Raw genomic sequence first — 24590 nt, forward strand, 5'->3', positions numbered from 1 at the left:
TTTTTTTAAAGTCACACGTGAAAGTGAGGCCAGATGAAAGCTGACATTTCCTGGTCTGACAACAGATAGAATAACTGATCCAAAAATAATGCAGTGAGAAAGTCACTGCCAGGTTTCTGTTTGGGTGGAGAATGAATGAATGAATGCAGTAGCTTCATGAAAGGAGATGTCGCATTACACTACTATACAGCGTTCCAAAGTATTGTAATTTGACTGCCTTCGTCAAGTGAGGAAAGCGAAAACATCCACCTTGGCTGCCTTTCCGAAGAAGAGGGGCTGACTTGGCAAAGCCGAGAAAAGTGGTTTGGCTTCTTCCAGGCTGATCAGCTTCCGCAACCTCATGCAGGCTGTCAAGTCTTGTGCTATCATATAGCGAAGCCTGGAGACAGCGGAGAGCCGCACAACCAAGAATACAGAGAGAAATCTGTGTCTCTGTCAGTGGCTGGGACACGGGCAGACATGCCTACTGGTTGGAACAGGAATCAAGACCCCAGAGTCAGAGACCAGATGCCGGAGCCAAAGTCAGGGATCAGGGTCGAGGGTCAGCACCTGGTTACCTGGAGTGAGGCAAGGCTGGGAACAAGCCAGGGGTGACCTGCTGCTGTTGGGCTTAAGAGCTGGCCTGCGGACTCTGCCAACCAATCAGGCAGTGGAGCCAACCAGGTGGCTGACTACAGGTCAGCTGTGCTCATTAGGTTGCCCAGCGACTGACTCTGCTGCAAGCCCTGTTCCCACATGGCTCTGCCCGGGCTGCACTGGTGCACAGTCCCCGCAGCAGTTGGTTTCCATGGTTTATGCAAACTAACCCAGCAGCAGTTGGTTTCCGCACCCTGCTAGCCAGGGACCAGCCTCACGTATTCTTTCAGCACATGAACCCCCCCAGAAGCCCTCCCCCAACCCCTTCCTCCACTCCTGGGCCTGCAGCCACGTCATAGTCACCATTAGATAGCTAGAAGGAAAGAGGTTCTCTCCATGCCTCCCAGGGGATAGCATATGGCCTCTCTTCAGAGGGCTACCAAATAGGACCGCTCTGCTTTCCAGTCCACAGAGAGGCTGCCTGACCTTCCAGCATCCAGGACATAGTCTCTCTCTCTCTCACTGCCCGTGGCTGAATAACCAAATAGGGGCACATATTGTTTCATAGTCCTTTGTGTACCTCTGACACAGAGGGACCACCCAGCTCCAGGAAATCCATATATTCCATCCATCCAGACTGTGACCCCCTTACTCATGCCAGTTAGCACTGACATGCCTGAGGAGTCCCCTGCACTCAAATTGCCCACCTACGAAAAATATTTATATTTTTAGACTAGACTACAGTATTGTGAAGTTTGTCAATACAAGTTATTCAAACAAATATTATTCAGCCAGCTTTCGGTTTCAGCCAGCTGTAGCCTCTCCATACTGTTGTATGGTTGCGAAACTTGGGCACTGTGCCACTCAGTCTGGGCAAAGCTGGAGGGTTTCCACACAATATGCCAATGATGTATATTGGGCATGAAGAGGAATGACTTCTTCTGAAATGCAGATGTTTACAGTCGCTCCGGTCTATAGACTACTGGGGCCATTGTCCACATTCGGCGTCTTACCTTTTGGGACATGTCGCAAGGATGCCACAAGACAGTCCGGCAAACGCCGTTCTCCGGGTGGCTGGAACATCTGTGATAAAATAACACCAATCGCAGGTAGAGGCGGCCCAGAGGCAGCCCCCCTATTACATGGGTTCATCAAGTCTGTTCTGATGTATTGTGGCCGCAAAGGAACAGACCAAATGGCAAACGATCACTATGGCTGACTGTCCAGCTAAGCATTGAAGAAGAAGCTTTTGGTTAAGGAGAAGTTGGTATTTTGACCTCCTACTTTTGGACAGTTTCTAGGGTTAAAAACAATTAGTTTGAAATGAGGTGAGAATAGTACCAGGAAGGCACTGCATTCTGTGGTTCACCTTATTGGCTGAAGTTAAAGGAAAGACTGATCGATTTCACCGGGCTTTAGATTGACCCCTATGGCCTAAATTTTCAGATGCGACTGGTGATTTTGGATGCCCAAATGGAAACACTGAAAAAAAACAAAACCCTGATTTTCAGAGGGCGGGTACTCAGCACTTTCTGAAAATCAGGGCCCTGTCAGGTGTTTCAAATTGGGCACCCAAAAACACAAGTCACTTTTGAAAATGTAGCCCATGGGACAGGCCAATTGTGGGTGTTTAGGGCCAGATTTCCAAGACAGCTTACTTCCCAGCAGCTCCCACTGCAAAGAGGAGGGATGTTAAGAGCTTAAGCCAATCGCTAATAGAAATCAGGATGAAAATGTATCTACTGCGAGGTTCCTACATTTCCTTCTGAAACATCTGGTACAGACCAATGAGAGATTAGATACTAGACTAATGGACCCAGGAGCTGATCCAATATGGCAATATTTATGTAATAATGGGAGCTGCTAAGAAATGAACACTTCTGAAGGTCCGACCTGGATTTTTGAATTTCCATCAACTTCAATGGAAGCTTTGTTTATGGGAAGAACACAGATCACAACTAGTTCTGGACAAGGTGCGTAATGCTGGCGTTTGTTAATATCCACCTCCTTCTAGGCATGGGCAGACGCTCCTTTTTCCTAACTCCTCCTCCCTCCCCATTCTGCCCCAGGGTGGGTGCAATGCATTGGTTTACTTTTTGTCACCCTTTGCAATAGTCTGGTTCCTCTTTATTTTTGTGCAGCAGTCTCAGGCCTCCAGATGAAGCACTTTAGCAAAACAAGTGATTATTGTTAATTTATCAGCAGCCGATTTTGTCAGCCGTTGATTCGATCTCACAGCAGTTCCCTGCAACCCTTGGTTCTTTTAGTCGGCACAGGACTAATCATGCAATCTTTGATTCTGGTTTTGACCCACAGCAGTCACCAACCCATTCCCCAGGCAGCTAGGTTTAACTTCAGATTTACCACAGGCATAGGCGCCGACTCCGTGGGGCTCCAGGGCTGGAGCACTCACAGGGAAAAATTAGCGGGTGCTCCACACCCACTGGCAGACAAGCTCTCCCCTCCTCACCCCCTCCCTCCAACCGAGCACGCCGCGTCCCTGCTCCTCCCCCTCCTTCCCAGCTCTTCCCCCGCTGCCTAACAGCTGTTTGGCGGCGCTTAGGACTTTCCAGGAGAGAGGGGGAGGAGCAGGGACATGCTCAGGGGAGGAGGTGGAGAAGAGGCAGGGCAGGGGCAGGGACTTGGGGAAAGGGGGTAGAATGTAGGGGGGAAGGGGGCGGGGCTGAGGTGGGGAAAGTCAGGGTGGGGCAGGAACTGTGGGGAAGGGGTGGAATGGGGTGGGGCGAAGGCAGTGCAGGGGTGGGAAGAGGCGGGCCAGGGTTGGGGGGGGGGTTGAGCACCCACTGGGCAGATGGGAAGTTGGCACCTATGACCACAGCCTACTCCAGTTTTGCCTTTATGGCCCTGCGCCTGCCAACAGACTTGCCACCTCCACGACTGATTTTCCCACGTTGGGACATTAGCAGCTTTGAGTCTGCCAGAGGACTCCAGACCACACAAGTGTCACATGATTTGGGGTTGCATTGAGGAAGCCTCATGTCCACAGTATAGAATGGAATAACATACTGTGAGCAATACTGACATTTATACTCACAAGTCCGGAAAGCTGTACAAAGGCCTAACTAACAAGCACTGAGTCCTTATTCTCACAGCTTTTTTCTCTATTGCACCAATACGCACTTCACTAAATAATCAGTGCCAAAAATACTTATATATTTTAAGTGACACAAAACATTTCATGTGTCAAACTAGAAGTTACCCAGAAAGCTTCGTATGGACCATCTGTATTTGCCACTCCATTATATACTTCCCTGAGTGCTGGGTCACAAATTCTATTCGTTTTCAAAAGCTGGCTAAAATATCATTTGGATTTAATCCTGCTGGCTTGGATACTGCATATTTGGCAGGGTAGGACTTCCTGGCTTTGCAGATGACATTTAGCAGCAGCAAGCAGAGAGCATTTAAGAGGAATACAACTTTTTAAGCAGTCTTTGGACACGGGGATAATTTTCAAAAGCCATGGCAAATACACTCAATACATCATTTGTTCTGTGTTACTCTAAAATATGTACATTGCCTGGGAAATATAAGTAAATCAGACTAAAGCAAACAAATGTAAGTACTTGGTTAAGATTAGAAAATGGTTATTTATGAGGTAAATAAGTACTTATACTGAATAGTAAACATCTCTCGTTTGACTGTAAAAATATCTGTTTTATGTAAGCACAGTTTTATCTAGTTGCTCTGGGCAATTGATTTCAAGTACATTTTTTTTTAAATTAAAACAAAATCGGTCAGGCCTTGGTCTTATAATGTGGTTCTGATCCTAAAATGACCTAAATGGGGCTTTATATGGGCATAGAGATCTGCCATAAGAATCGATGCTTTGGATCCTGGTGAGAAACAGGACAGCTTATCTGCTGTTTGTTTGGTGGGTGTGCAACTGTGCATATACTTTTTCCTCTAAACTCTGCTTCTTCTTACAAAATGCTGGGTGATGCTGATCTTCTTAGCCTACCTGTCTCGTAGGAATTCCATCTCAGACACTCCATAGTCCTTTGCTTAACACAAAGCAGACAGAAATGCTAGCGCTCAATTTTCTACTGCGCTCATCTCTTGACTTGGGGGGCCTGAGGTGAGAATTCCCAGCGCAGACATGTGGATCGGTGCTCTGACTATTGACTTTTAGCTTTGATACCATCCCACATCATTAAATGTTTTTTTTTTCCTTCTTCTTCTCTCATTTGGGGCTTAGACAGTGTCTTGACCTTTTCCCTTACTAAAATCCCTTGTCACCACTGCAAACGTATATCCAAAAGCAAAACCGAATCACACCAATATGGACACAGACAGTGCCTACCCTGTACTGAACACAAGCTCAGAGAGCAGACCAGAGCTCAGGTAGCTGACAGTTCATACTCCAAACAGCCACTTACCTTAGCAATGCCCACAATTTCCACCTACTCTGTTGCGAACAGAGAAATAACAATCTCCATTTTGTTTTCAAATGTGCCTTGTCTTGCTTTTAGCACTATGAGGAGAGTTAGAGAAGAACGTGGAAACCCCAATAAGTCTAGAGAAGGAAGAAAATCTCAGTAAGGTCAGAGTTCAGAGTGGTGAACATCACAAACTTTGGCTGCTTATCTGAACCGCATACATGTCCAAGCCTCACCAGGCCTCTCCAGACCTGCAAAATCCAGACCAACCTCCGACACTCCACTATTACCTTTACATGATGGTATCATCTAAGGCGGATAATGTGGCCCCCTCCCACAGCATCTTTGGGAGTGCTCCCAGCAAGTAGGTCTAATCCCCCCACACGTTATTCCAGGATGATCTTTTTGAGGGGTGGGGTATGGAGGTGGGAAGGGACGGCTGGTAAACGTGCCTCCCACCGAGGTACTCCTTGCTGCTGCTGAGTGATCAGGCTCTGCGGGCAGCGACAAGCCCCATACAACATTCTGAGCAGTTGCAGGTAGAAACCCAGGCTCAGTTCCTGGAAAGACACAGTACTTTTTTCCCAGTTGGCTCAGCGAGAAATACAGAATCTACCCAACCCTCTGGACATGGCAGCTGACTTTCTTGAGCACACGGCATAGGGACTTAAACAACTTCTGCAGAATCTTTGCAGGGAGATAGCATCGGCCCTGGGCCTATCACCATGCTGAGAGAGGCAGAGAGATCCAGATTATATTCCCATCTTTGAAATCTTTCACTGATTTTTAAAAAAAAGATACAAAAAGCGGAAGCTCCAGCCATCAAAAACAGGCGCATTGGCCCATGATCCTGCCAATACCTACACACAAAATGTTACACGCAAGCAATCCAGTGGAACCAGTGAGATGCAGAAGTGTCACAACAATTGGGTCCATGGTGCAGCTAATTTTGCACCAGTTTCTCCCACAGCTCTGCTTTAGCTGGAAATCTTACCAGACAGTCAGTTCCCACAAGGTTTCCAGACCAGAGAATTTGGGGGATGTGTCTCAGATAACTGAGTCTCTAAACTTTGACCATTGTTACCTTTTACAGGGATACACACTGGTTTGTGTCCTCTGGGATGAGGAATTTAGTCAGGAGGAAGTGTTCCCTTTACAAGAATCCTGCAACTGACATGACTGAGGGATCTGTTGCCCTCTGTAGTGTCAACTATCTTCAAATTAAAGTTCCGCAAATCCACAATGGCCAAATAGATTCCAAGCCTGTAACAGCCCCTTCGATGTTCTGTGATAATAATCCATGAAGCAATGACCGCTGCATTGACATAATAGACAGGACTGCTGTTCTCCGTTGTGTCAGTGATCCAGGTATTACAGGGTTGTGTCTCACATGGTTCCATGGAGATCTTTCCCTTTAAATAAAAAGTGAAAATACAAGTCAAAGGTTAAAATGTTGTTAAGGGTCGGCTCTAAAACCACACACAGAAACAGCCATACACAAAACCCCAGGATATTCTTACATTAGGGACTGCACTCAATTCTTCCAACTTATTGTACCAGTTATCCTGGTACCTGTAGTAACTAGAGTTGATTTGAACTATTTCATTGAGACTTTTTTTCAGCCCCAAAAGAGACTTTTTAAAAACATCAAACCCAAACATTTCTGCAGAAGATGTCCATGAAACATTGTTTGGCAAGTGAAGATTTTTCTTTTCTTTTTCATGTTTTTCCACAGAAAATATTTAGTATTTTCCAACCAGCTAGAACTGAATGGAATCTGATCTAGTTGGTAACTAAATTAGGGTGGGTCTCTATAGAGCTGTATGGTGCCACTTTTGGTCCTAAGGTTCTGATGAATGCTGGATGTAAAGCAAGACACGTCTGGAAACGATGTTACTGTGCCGGTTGTGTTGATTCGTTGAGGTACAAATGTCGCTCCTAAGAGTACTCTTCCTATAGTCAGCGAGCAAGAATTATGGCTTTGGTTATTTAGCTGACTGTGAGTAACTAAAGTTGAGCAGAGCTCAGCTCAGAAAGATCAAGGAAGAGTAATCTAGTGGGTAAAGCACAGGCCTGGTAATTAAGATGGCTGGGTTCTATTCAGCTCTTTGCCCTGGACTTCCTGTCAGACCTTGGGCAAGTCTCCAGCCTTTTGTTTCCCCGTCTGTAACATAGAAAAGTTCATTAATTTTGGTAAAAGTCTTTGAGATCTTTGGCTGACAAGAATAGAAATGCAATGTATTAGTACAGTGCGGTGGATTGAGCAAAATGGACCATCCCTGTAGATAAGACAGATACTGGATTCAAATCCCTGAAATAGTTCTTCATAACAGGGCAAATTCAGGACTTTCCATTGATTTGCTTTGGAGGTCAAGTCAGACTTCTGACATTTTTTTAAAGAGAGAGGATTTGGGACCGCAATTCCTAACCTTCTTGGAGTATCCACAAAAAGAAATAAAAATCCAGAAAACCCACCAACAATGTGTTAGCCTTTCAGTAGCTGGCTCAGTCATGCTTTATAAATGTACCTTTAATACTGTTTATGAAGGGTGAGTAAGTGTTTATTAGGTGGTTAATCAATTGTTAGAAAATCCAACAGGTTACTTGTTACTATGGTTTATAACCACCTATAACACTTTCTACTGATTTGCTTAGAACCATCTACAGCATTCCTCATGTCTGTAATGTGCTTATATCATATAGTAACCCTCTGTCAACTCTTTCTAAATATATCCTTCATACAAAGTGTGGCCCCTGGCTGTAACACTTGCCATACAACCAAAAATAAATGGGAAGAGGGAGCAAAGAGTTAGGTCACTTAAGAAAAATTGTCACAACATATCATTTATATTACATATTCAGCACCGTGCCAACATGCTCATCGGCTTTTCTAATCATGAGCCAGGCTTTTTGTAATATGACCGTGCTAATTCATCTTTGCAAGTGTCCTCTGTAGTTGGGATTTCGTATGTAGAAGGACGTGAACTGTCAGTCAGTGGTATGGAAGGAAATGGGATGGGTAAGAAGGAACAGATGGTCTCTATGGCATTTTCACCAGGGAGTACAACCCCTATGGCATATTGTAAACCCGACTGTGATGCTCTTACTTTTGTTTAAAGCCGCGTGTTGAACTTGCAGCCAGACAAACCTCAGCATGTTTATGCCACGGCACATTGTAGCAGGATTGTTAGAGACAGGCAAGGCCATTGCCCCGGCTGTTCAAGGTTTTGGCCGCTCTGGTTTGAAGTGGAGCGAGCGATAGAATTTTCATGGTCAGCACAGACTGAAATGTGAAGGGATCTGCTACGCAACTGACTGCTTGTCTTCATTGCCTCTCTTTGTAAATTTCGGTGAACAAGGAGCTTACCTTTCTCTTGCAGCTTAGGAGCCAGAGAAGTGAATGCCTTGGAGGTGGGAGGACTCACACCCAGGGATTATAGGAGTGGGTTGATTCCCAAGATGGGGCGTTTCCCAGAGGAAAGGCCCTTGCTGACTGTCTCTAGGTTTTCCCCTGCTCAGTCCCTCCAGGCCAGTTTTGTGAATTGCCCCTATTATCAGATTCCACTAAATTCTCCCAAAGGAAGACCTGTTAGCTGTGCTACAGGAGCTTCATCTCACCATTCATTCTTTTGGTGTCAGCATGAAGATTACTGCAGATGAATAGCAGCGGTGACCAATCAATGCAGCAACCATCAGAGAAAGAAGGGCTAAAACACGGATAACGGAGCAGAGGGATGGTGGTGATCGGAGCAGGGAATGGTATCCGGCCATGCATTTTTATTGTTAGCGTAGCCATTCTAAACACAAACGTCAGGCCAAAGCAAAGGAGATTCAGTGCTGCTGCAATCACATGTGATGCTTTTCTGCAGCACAAACCTGCAATGCCACAAATAATCTGATTCGCTTTAAACGGCTGCTTGTTTTACAACTGGCAATGTCTTCCCTCTTATGTCACCCTGGTGAGGATTTTCATGACTTGCTTTATTGTCCTTTAAAATACGATCAAACAAGGCTCTGAATAGCCTGTGTATCTTGGGCTGAAAAGCACATTTATGAAACCGGATGTACGGCAATAAACTGGGGAAAAGAAATCTGACCCATTTGCCCCATGGAAAGCCACTAAAACTCCATCATTTCCCTTCTCCAACAGGTGTAAGAACAAAAGATGTATTGTCATTAGCCAGCATATAGAATAAATAAAAAGAACATGGCCATGCTAGCTGATGTGTGTGTGATAGAGACTATTGTTTCATCTCCTGCCATTGCTAGGGTCTTGTGTGACGAGTTTCATCGGATTTGTCACAAAGTCAGCATTGTCTTCTGAATCCATCTCATTGACCTCTCAGTATTTTTCTTGGTTGTCACACTGAGTGCAATGTTTATCTTGTTATGCTATTTATACAGAGCAGGCTATTTTTCCTTACAGGAAATATCATGTGTCAAGCATCTGAAATTCCAAAGAAGCATATATGAAGGCTGCTCTTTACTCTGACGAATGATGGGACACTTTTGTAGAATGGTGAGAACTTTATATCATTATTCAGATCTTACCACTCAGTGTGAGGTATTCAAACTCCTTATTCCCATATTCCCCCAAGAAATCTATGGCAGACAGGCCCGGATTAACTAGTGTGCACTGGCACAGTGCCTCCTGCCAGTCTTGGGGCCCAAGCAGGTTTAACCCATCATCATGGAAGGGTGGCTGGGCCAAATTTGAGTGGCGTGGGAGGTGGCACACTGAGGTTTTACCCCATCTACATAGTGTGGCGAGAGCTAATGGCCAGAGCTGGGTCAGGAGCCACTGGGCCATGAGTGTGGGGCAGATTCACTTTCCAACCCCACCCCTCCTCAGGGCCCTGAATGCCACTCGGGGCAGGATCTGATTTCCATAAGTCCCAGTTGTCTTAGGTTTTGTGGCACTGTTCCATGTTCACCACAAAAAAGTCCTGGCCCAGTTGAAGTGGCTCCTGTCGTGCGGGGCTGGGCTCCCTGCACCGGGCATTGTAACCTGGGCCATGGTGCAAGGGGTCACAACACCACGCAGGGCACGCCCCATTATGACAGGGTGCTGGGGCCAAAATTGAATGAATGGCGTTGCGACCTGGAGCACCAGGGTGTGGGGGGCGACGCGCGATGCCACTCCCTCAATTTTGGCTCTGGCGCCTTCCCATCATGGGGGAGCGGGGGCAGAGCCAGACCAGAGAGGTGCATGAGGGGTGGGGTGGCAGTGCCCAGAGAGGGGAGCCAAGTCTAGCCAGCCTTGTAGGACAGGAGCCACAGCTGTGAGATGAGTGAGGAAGAACAGGGCTTAATTTGTGCCAGGCCTTGCCAGAGCGGAGCCCCGGCACCTCTAGGCTTGGCAGTTCTCTTGAGCTTGAGCTGCCGCACCTCTTTCATTATAAATTAAGCACTGGGGTGGGGGGGCTTCCTCTGTAACTGCCCCCCAACTGAAATCCCCCTTCTGGGGGCAAGATCCCATGGGACTCCCACCCCAGGGGGGATGGGGGCTCCCCAATTTCCATAGTGAACGGGGCCCCAAAATTCTCTAATCCGGTCCTGACAGCAAAGCCAGGAACTGAACTCCTGTCACCTGACTCCCTCTCCAGAGCCAGGACCACCTTTCCTCCTGAAGAGCTGCAGCAATCAAGGCATCAGGTCAGCCGTTACAAAGACGTCCTGTGCACTCATTCACTCCAGTCACATGGCCTCCTTTCTGTTGCCTGTGTGGATGAGAGATCATTTTAAGAAACCCACTGCTGTGCCCCTGCCTAGACATAGCTTCTAACCAGGAACATAGCGCTTACAGAAGCAATACAACGATAAGATTTTGATATTGCACTAGCCTTCTCCTACCATCTAAGCTACTGCCCGTATCCAAATTGGGGCTGTTAAAACCAGAGGGAGTAGAATCAGGATCATGTATTTTCATCTGCCTACCCATGAGTTATTTCTGCCTTAATTTAGGCTCTACAGTCTCTTCGGGTACCTTACAACTGCGGATAATAATACATGAACCAATGCAATTTCTTGCCAGTGCAGTTTACTGAACACTCTCAGGGCAGCTAGTCTGCCTCTCCCCAGCTATGCTAAATGAGCCCTTTAGGAAGTATCACCTCCCCTCAGAGCATGAACTTGGCAGCGCACCCACAACAAGGCACAGTTTTCCGATGCACTGAGTCAGAGGGACTGGTGACAATACCAATAGGAGCAAGGATTTTAAGGGGAAAAAAGACCGAGAGAGGGAGATGAGACCTGCCCACCAAATGTGCAGAGCAGGGAACCCAGATCAGAGAGAAGGTTTTAGTGCAAATAATCTGCATGTAAGAAGGATTAATATTGCCCCATAGGAGACAAGCTCCTTTAACATTTTCCATCCAAAAAATGGCACATTTCTTATAAGAACAGCGTAAAACCTTACACTGAATCTTGGAAACTGGGACCCCAGCAAGGAGCCGGGGCCTGACCATTGGTGTCAAGGGCTACCTGGATTAAGGATCATTTTCTTTATTCCTCATCCTTCCCTTGCTGTCCTATCATAACTTCCTTGATAAAAAAGCCCAACTGTTAAACAGACTCTCTTCTTTCTGTGCCAGCACCAGTCCGCAACGGCTCCCGTAGCAAGAGCAGAGCTCAAATGCTGTGCCGAGCTCTTCCTTAATCCCTCACACATGATTTAGTCAACACCAGTGGGGGAGAAGGAGCATAGAGGTTTTTCTCCCCCCCCTTCTTAGGTCAGAGAAAAGAGGTGAAATTCAATAACGCTGCTGTGCTGGAATACAATGGGAGCTCCTGCAAAGTGCTGGGAGGTTCAAATGCAGAGTGCAAAAATCGGGGCTGGGGGGTTGTGAATGGCACGCCACGGTCGTGCTCTCCTGCTACTCAAGCCCTAACCCTGAATCTTTTTCTTTTTGAAAGTCAGCACCGTTAGGTTTTAAAAGAAGCCAACTGGAAGGTTTCACGCATCATCCTGCTGTTGCAATAGCATTAAAAAAATCTTAATGCCACTGCCGCTGGAGAAGGCATCATTAGAAAGCTCCCTCTCCATGAATCTCAGGTGATATCCTGTGTTTGGGAATACTGGATATACCTATTTTATAAGTGGGTAGGGAAGATTTTAAATCCTTTAAAATGAATCTAAGCAAATATATTCTGGGGGGAACAAGACTAACCCACTCAGTCTCTATCAGTCATAGAATTTTAGGGCTGGAAGGGACCCTCAGGTGGTCAGCTAGGCCATCCCACCCACACAGAGGCAGGACCAAGTACACCTAGAATGTATGCGTTTCCAGAAATCACTCTGAATAATTGCAGGTCCAGAATCTGCTCATGTTGAGTAACACCTCACTCCCCTGACTTCACTGGGTGGAGGAGCTACTCAGGCTGAGTACGGGTATTGGAATCTAGGCCTAAACAAGAGTGAGCAAGTGAGAGACTCAGGGGCTTGGAAGCGAGATATGGTAGGTGCGATCTCCAGATGGCTGTTCCTCAATGGGGTCCAAGTGTGTCATCATCAAGGCCTGGTCTACACCTGAAATTGAGGTTGACCCAGCTATGTTGCTCGGAGGCATGAAAAATTCACACTCTGGAGAGACGTAGTTAAGCTGGTCTAAGCCCTGGTATAGACACCACTAGGTTGAAGGAAGAATTCTTCAGTCAGCCTCGCTACCACTTATCACGGGGGAGGGATTTACGACAGCAACAGAAAAACCCCTTCTGTTGCTCTAGCGCGTGTCTGCAGCACTGCAGCTGGGGTGCTTGTAACATAGCCATATCCCAAGAGACATTAGCCTAAACCATCCTCGCCTATGTAGCAATGCTGCACTGCTCCTACCGTGGAGAGTTTCCCCTTCCTGGGGGAATCTCCACATGGTATAGCTCCAAGCTGGAGCCATTGTAGCATCTTACAGCCCCAGGACTGAGTGAGTGTAATGACGGCTTAACGCCACCTTTGTCCTCTCTTCCTCAGCTGCACCAGGAATTTACTACATGTTTGTGCCGTGGGTAGCAGCAAATGGTGTCCCGATCTCAGCAAGGACCTCTCAGTGCTGTGGATAATAAATGAGACCAGGGGCGCAGGGGGGGGGCACCATAGTTACATAAGAGAACAAGCTTTCCTCAGCCACTCCCCTCTCCAGGCTGTATTTCAGATCCCTCTCCCCACAGCGCTAGATCACCTCATTCCTCAGAAGGACAGCTGGAAAAGGAAAATGAACAAGCAGAAGTCGGCGGTGTTTCCAAACCTTGGCTTTCCTACAGAAGGGACAAGCGTGGAGCCTGTCATACTCTCGTATACTAGAGAGATCTGCTGGAAATCCTGGGCCAGGCACACAGATCCCCAAGAGGTTTTTAAAAAAAAAAAATGAAAGGAGCCAAATGGAGGCTACAGAGTAAAATGGATGCTGCATTCCTCAGTGCTAATTCTGGGTTGGGGAGGTGGTCGGGCCGCCTGACCACAGAGTATAACTCAATAAGGGGAGGATGAAAAGGTACTAAGAAAGCGAGAGAGGAAGCATTGTGCCAGGTAACATACGATGCGGTCCAAGCCTACACAGCGGACTCAATATGCCAATGAATTAGTAACAATTTCCGATTACAGCAAATAGCCCTGTATAGAACAGGGAACCAAAGACAACTGGTCCTGGCTTGCAGTGACTGGAAGCTGTTGCCGATACAGTTGCATTACAGTCGGCCTCAAGACATTAAAGATCAATCAATTTTGGTAAGAAAGCCCAGGGCATTCATTTTAACCATTTTGGTTTTGCTACTGGTCAGCTTGTTCATTCTGATGATCTAACTCTATGGTAAATAACTTAAAATGCTGTGTGTTTAACTTCCTTCCAAAAGCAAAACACAGGATGGCTAGTGTGGCCTCTCTCAAAGAAAGAATTTTACAAGCACAGATTAGAGACCAGTTTTACAGACTCCTTTCTTGTGCTCGGAGGGTTGGCTGCTGCTGCTACAAGAAAAGGTCTTTTATTGCAATCACAGCAGAAATGTAAACATTTGAAATAAAGCTAAACAAGAGTTTAGTTGTTGAGGAAAGGGACGGTCATCCGTCAGCATTTGGCAAACAAACTATTCTTAAGAGTGGTTTTCTGCAACTCTGACCTTACGTCCAGCAAGCAGATCAAATATTTTAGCCTCAATCCTTTTTTAACCCAATGCTCACAGCTTCTTACAGTACCTCTTGCTGGCTGGAATACAGAGCACCATTGACAGTTGCCTCAAGAAGCCTTGTGAAATTTGTTCTCCAGCTGGATAGTAGGAACAAGAAACCTAAGTGCCAAATCCTGATCCCATTGGAGTTTGCTACTGGGGGAGTTTTTTCCAAGGCAAAGGGTTATTAGTTACCCAATTCTCATTGGAAAAAAAAATCTATACAAGTAGGATGCCTAACTCCTTGTCATGCCTTTGAAAAATCTACCCTTATGGCTTCAATGGCCCTAAATGTGAAATCCTACAATTATAGGGCCAGTTTTATACCAAGGTGTGTGCTGACAGGTCCCAGAGACTCCAGTGGAGTTCTGTGTGGAACTTGGCCCATGCAAAAATTGGCTCATAGAGAGGGCCATAAGTCTAGGTTTGCCTCAAGTTTTAAACATTTTCAGGGCTGCTTCTCTTCTATCAAATTCTTCTCTTACCTCAATGTGTGTTTGCAATGTGCTTAGCTGGCTGTGGGAGTGGCTTGCAGACCCAATCGCATTATGCATGTGGTTCGGATTCAACCAATAGCTAGTCTCACAACTCTACGAATCTCAACCGTGTTTTGATATTTCAAACATTCATACACCTGAACTTTTTCGATTGCTTTCTGTGTCTATGTTCTTGAAACCAAGTACACGCCCCTAATACTTGAGCAGAGGTGTTTGATTGATGTGTTTGCTCTTAGCAATCTGTGACTGACACACACACACGTGCATGCATGCACACACAAATCTGACAATTTTCTTCTCTTTTTTGAATCATGCCAGGCTTACATGCAGAAAGGGAAAAAAAGCAGCCAGGTGACTAGAAAACCATTCTAAAATGAATATTGAAAAAATATTTGCATGAGTCAGTTAAACTTTAAATCGTTCAGCACTGGAAGCCTGCCTAGCTGAGGTAGTGTGTTCGCTTTGGCAGGCTGCGTGACTTACATTTTGCAATATCATTCCTGTTCTTTGCAATTTTGGTCTTATCAAAATTAACTGCTGAAATCAGCACAGCTATTACATAAAAAAATAAAATGTTAAAAGTACTGTGATTCTTCTGTGAAAGTGAATCTAGGTTGCAAAGTCAAGCACTCAAATGCTAAGATATGCCTGAATCGAGGTTGCCTGTGTAACCTTAATTTGGCCCCCTTCTTCATATGCATTATAATACAGTCTTCAGTTACATAAGAGTATATTAAAATTGGAGCGAGGGGACAGTCAGCTATCAAGATTCTACTTCTCCTGCAATTTGACATGGAGAGGAAGGATGATACAATGGCTAGGGAGCTAGCCAGAGACATGGGTTCAATTTCTTGCTTTGCCACAGACTTCTTGTGTGACCTTTGGCAAGTCACCTAGCCTCTGTGTACTTCAGTTTTCCCATCTGTAAAATGGGGATAAGAACAGCCCTCAGAGGGCTGTTGTGAGGCTAAATACATTACAGATTGTGAGGCACTCAAATACTGTAGTGATGGGGGCCAGATAATTCCCCCAGTTAGACTGAGGACAAGACTGGGCCCAATATGTCCTCTCACCCAGAGGCATGTGAAGACTAGGATGATGTACAGGCATAATATTGCCTTTTCCTCAGCGCATGTGTCTGAAGGCAGCGTATAGCTGGGGTTTGGGATTCGGTCAGCTACTATGGCTTTACAAAGACGTGTAGACCATTCTGCAGTCACTGCACAGGGAATCACAACGAGCAGTACGTTCTAGCTTGCCCACCTTCTGAATGAAACCCCGCCCCAGACATTTACCTTAGGTTGAATCATTCCAAAACCAGAATTTCATAACTCGGGAGATTATTAGTTCCTCCCTCTCCTTCCAGTTTTTCAAATGCCATCAAGCAAATCTGACAGAGGAACAACAACGACGGAATGTTCTGATGCAGCACAAAGTGTTCTGGAAAGCGACTTTCCTGGCTGTGATTTGGAATCCTCACTCCCTGGCATGGAAGGGAGGGAAAAGGAAGAGAGAGAGAGAGAACTCTACATTAGGGGCAAGATTATGTTATGCTGGGCTGGGGAGGGGCTGCAGCAGTTCCTGGAGGTGTTATGCCTTTGAAAGGCATAATGATTTCACTAGGCACTGGGGGTGATGGAAAGCTGCTTTGGAATGGTGAAGCTTGTGCCCTTCCCTTCCCTGGTACACCTCTATTGGTGTCTCTTGGCCATAGGCTCATGCCAACAAGTGACCCTCTCGCTTGGGCTGCGATCATTATTACAGTAGCTCCGAGCAGGGTGACCAGATGTCCCGATTTTATAGGGACAGTCCCGATATTTGGGGCTTTGTCTTATATAGGCTCCTATTCCCCTCCCCACCCCCTGTCCCGATTTTTCACACCTGCTATCTCGTCACCCTAACTATGCAAAACATGAAGTAGGAGACAATCTCCTCCCCAACAGACTTCTTAGTCTGCTCCTCAATCCTTATATCCACATCGTAGCTGTCCCCTGAGCAGGTATCCTCAACAGATGGTTTCCAAATGAGATCTTGCCATTCTAGTGCACCCTAGCCATAATTTGGGCTTCAAGAATCGTTCTCAGAACCACAATTGGTTGTCTTTAAGCTGTATGGCATTTCGGTACCAGCCTGTTTAAGTTCTTGTATATTTATCTCAAACACTGTCATCCAGTCCCCCATGCCCTGTCAGTACTGACCTTGACATGCAATCACCAGTCTTGCCGTCGTCTTAAGGCATGAACTCCTTGAACTTTGTGGTCTAGGATAACAACTCCCTCTGCCTGCTCCTCTCAAGAGACAGACGGGGTTATGATCTTGGTCAGCGTGTGCCTTCTAAAGAAAGCCAGTCAGTCACGGAGATCTTACAAATACTCATATTTAGGTCTACTAGAACAACATGAAAACTAGTAAAAATACAGAGTAGGGCTCTTTCTAGCCTGGGCCAAATTTGTAAAGAAAAATTGTTACCAAAAAATATAAAGAGAAGCTTTCCTGCCTTGCTAGAAATCAGCATGGTGTCATGACAAAAGCATGTGTCTTATTCCTAGGACAGTGTCCACCTCACCTGTCAACTCTTAAATTTAGTTTTAGAAAGTCTCTGATCAATGGAGGGGAAATTGTCTTGAGTGAACCAATTATCTATTTTTCCAACCCACGGCACTCTGAAGTAGCATTAAGTCCTGTCATTCCTAGACTTTGACCCATTGTGTGTTACCCAAGTTATATTTGCCATTATGAGACACCTTCCGATCATTTGCCATAATCAGATCCATTATACATATCTGTATGAACACAGAGTTCCTTTGAACTTCAAAAGAGTTTTAGTTCTTTGATTACGACTTTATCAGCAACACATAATCAAGTTACAGACAGACCCACTCAGAATTTAGTCTTAACCCTTTTTGACTGCAGACAGTTGCAGGTATGTAGCCAGCAAATGGCCTTTGTGTTGTATCCAAGTTATTTATCAAGATAAACTGTCTCTACTTTTTTAGGAGACAGTCTTCCCTGTCAGGTGTGAAGGGTTAGGCTCTTGAGATATCAGAAGTCATCACAGCTAATAAAGTAGCTGCATCCCAGACTTTCCTGGAAGATGGACTTTCAACAACTACTCCACATATCACTTTGATCCTGATAACATTAAACATCAAGTATCCTCAGATGGGCGTTTGACCCCGAGTCCATGCAGCCTTTCAGAAGCATAAGCTCAAGCACCGGTCCAGCAGAACTAGTCTAATACAATTTAAGATCAGGGACCATGAGTTTTCAGATATTTTAAAGTATAAGAATGGGCGTTCTCATTTGACTTCCACTGTCTGTTGCACTGAAGGCCGAAAGAGTTAAGCTTAGGGATGGAACGGGGAACCTGGATCTCAACACAGTCCTGGCTGGGACAGGCGAGGCCCATATGTGGAAAAAAATCAGAAAGGGGAACTGCCTGGTAGATGGACTGTGGAGGTAACTGACTGCCTGGCTACACTATTAATTAGTAGCTTTGTTTCACCAGCTGGTCGGGAAATATTGACAGGGCATTCCCAGAAAGCAGACAAAGTACACACCTGCTACACAGAAATAATGGGGGAATGTAATTGCCCGTGTATCTCACTTTTCTAGCTAGGTGCTCCCACCACTGTTAGTGCTATGAAAGCCATTTAAACAAAATGGAGCATGCCTGGCCATTCCTTCACCACAGGACATTGCAGCCAGGACACTGCAGGCAGGCTACTCTCCCTGCATGACCCCTTCTAACTCCCACTACTGTTAGCTTCAACCTTCCACCCCAGTTCACTGTTCCCCATCTCCTACCCTTCCACTGTAATCTCTGACCCCTTCTCAGCAGATATGGAAGAACCTCTCATCTCCTCTCCCCAGCTAGAAGGAGGGGAGATGACATAGAGGCTCTTGGGAGACTTACTTTTGTGACATGCCAGCGTCAAATCCTCCAGCAAACTGGTCATTCGGCAGCAACCTAAAAAGGTACAGAAAGACAAAGGCACAGGAATGTCTGAAACAAATGCTTCTGGAAGTTCCAGCCATTTGCTGAGGCCTTTTGGAAATACGGGCTTAAGTAAGCATCACAAACTGTAATATATAATTCAACTATGGGGGGAAACACCCTTGTTTTTGAACCTCATACAGATGCAGCTCTCTAGTTTGCTACAGATTTCAGCACAAAAATGTGATGGTCTTCTTGCCAAATTTAGGCCTAGTGTGTTTCCAAGTACACAGGGCTCTGAGGGTGCTGAATCCATATTAGTCCTGCAGTACAGCATGAATCCAGGGTTTAGATACCTGGGGATAAACGTCACTACAAATTGTTGTTTTATCAGTTGCAGCTGATGAAGAACAATCCTTGATACAAAACGTTGCACGTTTTCTAGAAGCTGGACTGGGTAGGGCAGAGCTGGCAGACTAGGTGATATGCTCAGGTTGGTGAGATGGACTTTTAACGGATCATTTGAACAGATATCCAGGGTGACGTTAATATGACAGCTCAGCTATCAAGAGAAAACGCATTAGTTGCGCTGTGTGAATATCAGATTTTTAAGTTCACTGTTAATTCTGGAAAAACATTGCTTCAGGTCCAGTGAAATATGTAAAAATGTTGACCATTTTTTTTAAAAGGTTTTTGTTTTTAAAAATTAAAGGAATTTTCAAAATGAAAAGTCATTTCAAACAAACAAAAAAATCAAAGGGTTTTGCCTTTTCACTCCCTCTCCCACAACAAGCAATTCAGAAAAACCAACGTGAACTTTGCAAAACATTTTGGTATCACCAAATCCTCATTTTTCACTGAAAAAGGCTTTATCTGAAAAATTTTGCCCAGCACTGTGTGTTAACCTCAGCGCGTGACATTTATGAAGCCATGAAATGGCCTTTTTTTATGGGTGCGGAAGCCTGACATGGAGCATGTTAATGTGAATCAGCTGCTTTCATCAAATTCCTGATTGGTTTGCTCACACCTGTAGGTCAGCTCTGCCTGGGTCCTGCTCGGTGGATCTGGCTGAGCAGTGGTGGCTCTCTCTCAGGGCCACCATTTCATTTCACCTTGCACAACACATCGAGGCTGCTATAAGAATTGACTGTTGCTCTTTTCAGTCACATCACTTCCACGTTGCCTGCTCTGTATCTAGGTGAGAGGCATTCGGAGGCCATCTAGACCAGCGGTTGTCAAACTGTAGGTCGGGACCCCAAAGTGGGTCACGATTCCATTTTAATGGGGTCACCAGGGATGGCTTAAACTTGCTGGACCCAGGGCCAAAGCCCAAGGACTTCGGCCCTGGGCAGTTGGGCTCAGGTTACAGGCCCTTCGCCCAGGGCTGAAGCGCCTTAGGATTCAGTTTGGGTCCCCCCCACCCGGGGTGGAGGGGCTCAGGCTTTGACCCCCCTACCCAAGATGGTGGAGCTCAGGCAGGCTCAGGCTTCGGTCCCCACTCCTGGGGTCATGCAGTAATTTTTGTTGTCAGAAGGGGATCCCGGTGAGAACTCCTGATTTAGCCCGATATTACTACACTACGGGGTGACAACAAATGGGATGATTTCTCGCATGGCCCATGACTCTAGGATAGTATTGTTTCCAGTTATGTCTGCTCCTCCCCGCTACTGCTGCAGCTGCTCCACAAGCCCAGCTCTTTTTCCATGACCTTTTACCATCTGAGCATGTATTTTCCCTTTTTCAGCACTTGACTCCAGGTGTTTCTCTTCCTTCAACTGGCGCTCGGGCTGTGATGATGCAATAGAATAGGCTCTCTGTTGAAAGGCAATCGGATCACAGATTTTTGTTATTAAGCTTGTCATCCATAGCTGTTCTTAGAGACAGCAAGTGCAGGAAGATAAATCCAGAGGTTAAATTATCTCCATTTTTTTCCCTAAGTGCACACTTTGTCTTCTTGTTGTCTTGTCATTCAGTCCTCAGCGATACACCGAAACCCCAAGCTGCTACCTCTTGCTGATAGCAGACTAGCTGATACTTAAACTGCATGAATTGCAGTGACGGAGTTGGGGAGAGCAGAATCAGTTCTCTAAGTTACAGGGGAAGCTTATGTAATCAGTGCAGTGAATGAGAATGTCCGACATGAATATAAAATTCCTTCCTTGTGCAAAAAGTAAAATAAAATGAGTGATGTGCACTGCATGCCACAGAGCTTCATGGCCATGTTTTCCAAAGGCAGGGGACTAGTACGGGCGTGTACACATGTATGTACTCTGATACCTATAGTGAAGACAATAGATGTTTTGCCATTGACAGCAATGCGTCCAGGATTTCACCCCTAGCATTAAAAAGCTCTGCTTTGATAGTTGACTATGTTTCCATAACAACCACTGTATACTCTGGAGAAAAATAGTTTATCGCATAATAAAGCCTGATGACTGCACTGACTTTTTTTTAAATGGTCAATATTATTATATATGTAGCCAGCATTTTTCTGACATTTTGACCAACCATGATTACAGAGTAATAAAGATCTGTGCACACAAAGTGAGGGGATAACCAACTTCTATTCTGTATCATGGCACACATCCAATAATTGCTTAAATTCCTAACTCTGTAAATTGTCATTTTTATGCAAAGGCTCTGTGGCTATAAAGTTGGGTTTTGCTCACAGTTGTGGACACAACTCCAGTGGAGCTGAATTCTAAAAGAACCCAAGAAACATAAATTAAGGAAATATTATGCAGAACGCCAAGGTCAGTTTAGTAATAAGTTTCTCTCCAGGCTGAATTGTGGGAGAAAGGTAATCCCCCAGGGAGGAGTGAGCACATGTACCAAGTAAATTCCTGATGCGGCATGGAAGCGCTTGGCTATGGTACAACTATGTCAAATAGCCCAAAGTAAAGCAGTTAGTGGGGAAAGATTGCTCCTAATCAAACTAAGCACGCTGCATGGGAGTTGAAATTAAAATCTTTTCCTTAATTGATATCCAGACTATGTAAATTCATTTGTCAGACGGGTAACTGAAAATTAAATTTAGGCTAACATAAATCCAAAAAAAGCAAACAACGTTTCATATCACTGCAACGTTTCATCTCACTGCAATCTTAGCTTAGATTCTTTTGTGTTTAAGTCTCACACAGCATGGGGGAATAGATGAGAGGAACAAAAGGTAGAAAAGGTGTTTGGAGCCAACATGCCCTGCTCCCCATTGAACCTGTGTGCCCAGGAAAGACTTTCCAGATTACCAACATGTAAATGAGGCTCGTTGGTTTTGAAGGGGTATATTAGGGTGAGCCTGGGAGAAGCTGCTCTAAGCAGCATGCTCTCTTCAACAGCCAAAGAACTTGTGAGCAGAAATCCTTGCAGCGTTAAATCTAGAGATAGTCAGAAAATAGATTTCAGAGTTGTAGCCGTGTTAATCTGTATCAGCAAAAACAATGAGTATGTGTGGCACCTTAGAGACTAACACATTTATTTGGCCATAAGCTTTTGTGGGCTAAAACTCACTTCATCAGATGCATGGAGTGGAAAATACAGTAGGAAGATATATATACATAGTATGTGAAAAGATGGGAGTTGCCTTATCAATTCTAATGAGACAATTCAATTAAAGTGGGCTATTATCAGCGGAAGGAAAAAAATCACTTTTGTAGGGGTAATCAGGATTTTTCCTCCTGCTGATAATAGTCCACTTTAATTGAATTGTCTCATTAGAATCGACAAGGCAACTCCCATCTTTTCATGTACTATGTATACATACAATATATATATATATATTCCTACTGTATTTTCCACTCCATGCATCCGATGAAGTGGGTTCTAGCCCATGAAAGCTTATGCCCAAATACATTTCTTAGTCTCTAAGGTGCCACAAGTACTCATAAAATAGATGGGTTTTAAAAAAAATCAACTTTTCAGCAAATTTTGGAAAACAAATATTTTGGTCCAAAACAATGAGAGGAGGTTGTGTCATAGCAGAACCATGCCATGATGAGTCCTGGGAACTGTCTGCCAGAGAGCCTGGGTCGTAGAAGAAAATGGAACTACAGTAGAACCTCAGAGTTATGAACACCTCAGGACTGGAGGTTGTTCGTAACTCTGAACAAAAACGTTATGGTGGTTCTTTCAGAAATGTTCAGCTGAACATTGACTTAATACAGGGTTGAAGCTTTACTACGCAGAAGAAAAATAATGCTTTTAACCATCTTAATTGAAATGAAACAACCACAGAAACAGTTTCCTATCCTTGTCAAAAAAAATTTAAACTTTCCCTTTATTTTTTTTTAAGTTTACATTTAATACAGTACTGTACTGTATTTACTTTTGGGGGGGGTCTTTTTTTTTTTTTTGTCTCTGCTGCTGCCTGATTGCATATTCCTGGTTCCCAGTGAGGTGTGTGTGGTTGACTGGTCAGTTCGTAACTCTGGTGTTCGTAACCCTGAGGTTTTACTGTATTAGGCACCTGAACTACAACTCCCATGATATATGGCAGTGCCATTTTGAATGAAAATATTTCAGTTTTTAGGCTTTTAAAAAAAAAAATCAAGGTTTTCCACAGAAAGGAGGGAGTTTTCACAAAAAATGTTGTTTAATCAAAAACTCAATTTTCCATCCACAATTTGAATGGAAAATTTCCAACCAACCATAATAAAAATCTCATTCATGGCTTCCACCCATTTAGGGCCTGATTCAGACTGATAGTCACAAGAACAAGTCTCCCCCACTCTCACATCCACCTTTAAAAAAAAAAAATAGCCCAAGCAGAGCTTCCTGGGAGAAGTCCTAAGAATCTAAGCCAGTTTACATCAGCTGAGGGCCTAGCTTTTAAATTTAAAAACATAAAAACATAAGTAGCATATGTAATTTTGCCTTGCAGTAGAAAAAAATTATTAGTGTTACTATAGAAATGTCCCCAGTGGGCAACGTCTCTGAGAAGAAATTTCAACCAGAATTCACTTAGAATCACAGCAGGTGCTTTGACTTGGAGTCTGCTTGTTTTCAAACTACTGGACAACTACTGAACATGGGCAATTATGGAAGGACCAGATTTTCCCACCATTCCCGATCTCACTGCATTTTTGAATTGCTGAATGAAGTTCATGGTAGCATTGATCTCTTGGTTTGGGATTAACAATCAATTCAGAAGAGTTTAACCTGCTTTGCTGTGAGCTCTCAGCTAAGAAACTGGTCATTAACTACTGTTAAAGAATTACTAAGTGGTTTCCAGGGTTTATACCAGCAGCAATTAGAAATGTTATAGGCACGAACAATGGTCAGTTAATGGACCATTCCAACTCTTGACAGGTACCAAGCAGATATAAAAAAGGATACAGTATTTAGTGAGAAATTCTATAAAATGACCTACCACAAATGTTACAATGTGTTTGTACAGCACCTAACACAATGAGGCCCAACCTGAATGAGTCCTAATAATAATCCATTCATTATTATACCCATTCACAAGTCTGAGGCCATGCGAACAAACATTTTTAACCTTGGAAAATAACTGCCACAAGTGCTGATTTGCATTTATATAAGCTTCATATTTAAAACTTCTTTCCAAAATGTTTGAGAATTATTTAAAAGCGCCTAAAGTAAATTCTCTGCTCTTCAGGTTATCAGTCAAAGGGAAATGTTTCTGTAAGTGCCATCAAACAGCTGTTTTATATCTTAATTAAGGGATTGAGTTGTTATTGGTACTTTCAGAAAAATATATTTTACTGATAACTACAATGTAAATATTTATGCCTTAGTTATACAACTGAAGAGAAATATTTCAGAAATATCTTAATCAGTTGTTACTCTACCTGCTGCCAGCATAACTAGTTTCATTAAGCATTGTGGGTATTAAGTAGAAATCAACATGCCAAAAGCAATAAAGAAACAGTCTACGTATCTAAAATCTTATCCAAAAAGAATGAGTTAACACTATTCCTCCTACCCCTTCAAAAAAGTTTTTATTACAAATGTGTTGAAACAGAAATAGTCTGCCAGTATTCACCCAGCTTTATAGTGTTGTCCTGTGAA

General features: G+C 44.5%; 2 long non-coding RNA genes across 3 annotated transcripts in view; one reads left to right on the forward strand and one right to left on the reverse strand.

Annotated features, from left to right (window-relative positions):
* LOC123373606 overlaps positions 1-15173 on the forward strand; it is a 45561-nt gene extending 30388 nt beyond the window's left edge. Inside the window, exons 2-3 of one of the 2 annotated variants that reach the window (XR_006580778.1) lie at positions 9400-9492; positions 12940-15173. This is a non-coding gene — a long non-coding RNA (uncharacterized LOC123373606). The remainder of the gene's footprint in view (positions 1-9399; positions 9493-12939) is intronic. The other variant, XR_006580779.1, reaches the window with a different exon arrangement.
* Positions 15174-16884: 1711 nt separating this feature from the next.
* The window catches only part of LOC123373605, a 75761-nt gene continuing 68055 nt past the window's right edge, over positions 16885-24590 (reverse strand). The window contains exons 4-5 of the long non-coding RNA XR_006580777.1: positions 18543-18596; positions 16885-16960 (exon numbers count right to left, since the gene is read on the reverse strand). This is a non-coding gene — a long non-coding RNA (uncharacterized LOC123373605). The remainder of the gene's footprint in view (positions 16961-18542; positions 18597-24590) is intronic.

The sequence above is a fragment of the Mauremys mutica genome, chromosome 7, assembly GCF_020497125.1.
Source record: "Mauremys mutica isolate MM-2020 ecotype Southern chromosome 7, ASM2049712v1, whole genome shotgun sequence".
Taxonomy (NCBI): domain Eukaryota; kingdom Metazoa; phylum Chordata; order Testudines; family Geoemydidae; genus Mauremys; species Mauremys mutica.